The 2,506-nt window shown below is 39.8% G+C and overlaps 1 pseudogene; it reads right to left on the bottom strand.

The window, feature by feature from the left end:
* Positions 1–1,040: 1,040 nt before the first annotated feature.
* Positions 1,041–2,153, bottom strand: LOC148547798 (uncharacterized; annotated as a pseudogene).
* Positions 2,154–2,506: the final 353 nt, after the last annotated feature.

The raw sequence follows: 2,506 nt of genomic DNA, 5'->3' as shown, positions 1-2,506 counted from the left end.
ACACTTAAACTAAATAAACATAACTAAAAATGAAAAATTTAACTTATTACCAATATAAATAAAAAAGAAAATAGGAAGAATTTACCATGGTGGTGTATCTCCCACCTAGCACTTTTAGTTAAAGTCCTTAAGTTGGACATTTGGTGAGCTCCTTGTCATGGTGGCTTGTGCTTGAACTCATCTGGAAACTTCCACCAATGCTCGGACTTCTAATAAGCTCCAACATTTCCAAGTGAATTCACCACTTGATAAAGTTCTTCACAAGCTTTGAGCTCCCAAAGTTGATCATCTTGTATGCCGGGATCCCAAATCTTGTTTCTATACCTGTCTTTAAGTGAATCCTCATAGTTCCAACCGGGTGGCAAGCAATTTGAATTCTCAATGAAGTACTAAACTCTTCTCTTAGATCCCACCAATTGATCACTAGTCCAACCCTTGCATCTAGCTCTTGAAATCTCAACCTTAATGAGTCTTGATTTGTAACTCCAACCACTAAACATCCTTCTCTTACACTTAATTCCACAAAGCCTCCTAAGTTGGCCATTCGTTTCAAGAATACCATACTCAAGTGGGACAATAACGCTAATAGAGATAAGTTTTACCCACTCAAATGAAGGAGTAGACGGCAACCTAGGTAGAGAAGTCTCCAACGATCTTGACAAAGCATATTCATCAACTCCCATCCAACCTTGCCGAAGGACTTCCACCTTTTGAAAAGATTCTTCACTTTCAAACTCTTCCTCACTGAGTTCACCCAACTCTTCTCCGTCACTCAAATCATAAGTATGAGGTTGAGAGAAATCTACCTCAATGTTGCTTTCAATGTCATCGAAAGAAGGCTTTTCTAACTCAAGGATTTCACTTGTGGATGCAAATTCATTACTAGGAGGGCTTGATTCATGATCATCATTACCAAGGAAACATGCTTCTTGATCTATCCCATCCAATTTCTCATAGGGAACATGCCTTGGAGGTTGTGCACTAGCCTCCTTAACATCAATTTCAAGCTTCTTGGAGGAATACTCTACAACTCTAGATTCCTATGGAGGTTCAACATCTCCTAAGTCTTCGACCACTTCTTCCTCTTCATCAATTATGGCTTCCTCCAATTGTTCCAATACAAAGTCACATTCCTCACTTTCCACCGGAGTTCCTAATCTCTCCTTCATGCTACGTTCTTCATTAAATTCTTCACATGCATCCATGGGGGTACTTTGAGTGTTGAAGTGCAGTGAAGCTAAATTATCTACTACCTCAGTCAAGGTAGCTATAAACTCTAGTGTCGTCCGCTGCATCTCTCTTTGCCCTTGAAGAAGAACACCAAGGGTGTCATCCATTGGAGACTGGAGTAGATATGAGGGTTCATCGGTTGGGAGAAGGGGTTCATAATAGGAGGGTGGTTCATCATGATAAGGATGTGGCGGTTTAACACTCTCCATCTTTTCCACTTGTTGCACAACACACTCCAGTCCCTTGTTCTCAAGTTGAGATTTTTTAGCCATGAGAGCTTCGTGTGCTTTTCGGCTTTCCTCTCGCTCCATTTGATGGATGGTTGCTTGAAGTCGATCCATTTCTTCCTTAAAATGATCCCGTGGCTCTTGTTTTGCTTGGCTAACATAATTAGGATCATATTGCTCTTGAATTGATGGATATGGACATTCCCCTATAGAGGGTTGTGGTGGAAAGGAAAATTTATCTTGTGGTTGAAAGTTCGCATGCATTGGAGATGGTGTATATTGAGGTGGTGGTTCTTGGGAAGAATTGGGTTGGAATTGGGGTGGCTCTATGTATGGTGCATTTGGCTCATAAGGTGGTTGGTATGGGGGATAAGGATTAGGGTCAAATGGGAGTGTTTGGTAGGATGAGGCTTGTGAGTATGGTTGAGGGCTATATTGAGAAGGGGGTTTATAGGTATATGGTGGTGGTTGTTGATTGTCACAAGGAGGTCCACCATAACCATTGTCTTGGTATACATCATGAAATGGTTGTTGCTCATAGTATATTGGATAGGGTTGTTGCCAATAGGGTTGATCAAATTCTTGTGGCTCCTCCCATCTTTGATTGTCCTATCCTTGATGCAAGCCTTCATTATAATCTCCACCTCCTACAACATAATTGTAACCACTCTCATAGCCAAAGGGGTGAGAATTCATTGTAGCAAGAGAAAATAAAAACAAAAACTAATAAGAAATAAGGAAAATAAACTCTTAAAACTAGAAACAACTAATAAAGAAACGAAAAGGCAAACATATTCACAATATTCACACTAACCAATAATAAGGCACACATTTGCAAATCCCCGGCAACGGCACCAAAAACTTAACGGAAGAAAAATGTCGGTAAAGATTTTCACAAAGATATCGCGTTGCAAGTATAGTTCTAAACCGACAATTAAACCTCAATCAATGTTTAGATTGTTTGTCACAAATACAAACCCAATAAAATTAACCAAAGTATTCAAACCTCGGGTCGTCTCTCAAGGAATTACAAGAAAGTGTATTTATTA

This window comes from Arachis ipaensis, chromosome B8 (genome assembly GCF_059453495.1).
Source record: "Arachis ipaensis isolate K30076 ecotype BB chromosome B8, ASM5945349v1, whole genome shotgun sequence".
NCBI lineage: Eukaryota > Viridiplantae > Streptophyta > Magnoliopsida > Fabales > Fabaceae > Arachis > Arachis ipaensis.
The sequence above is the reverse complement of the archived record's forward strand: the minus strand, read 5'-3'. Positions and strand labels throughout refer to the sequence as shown.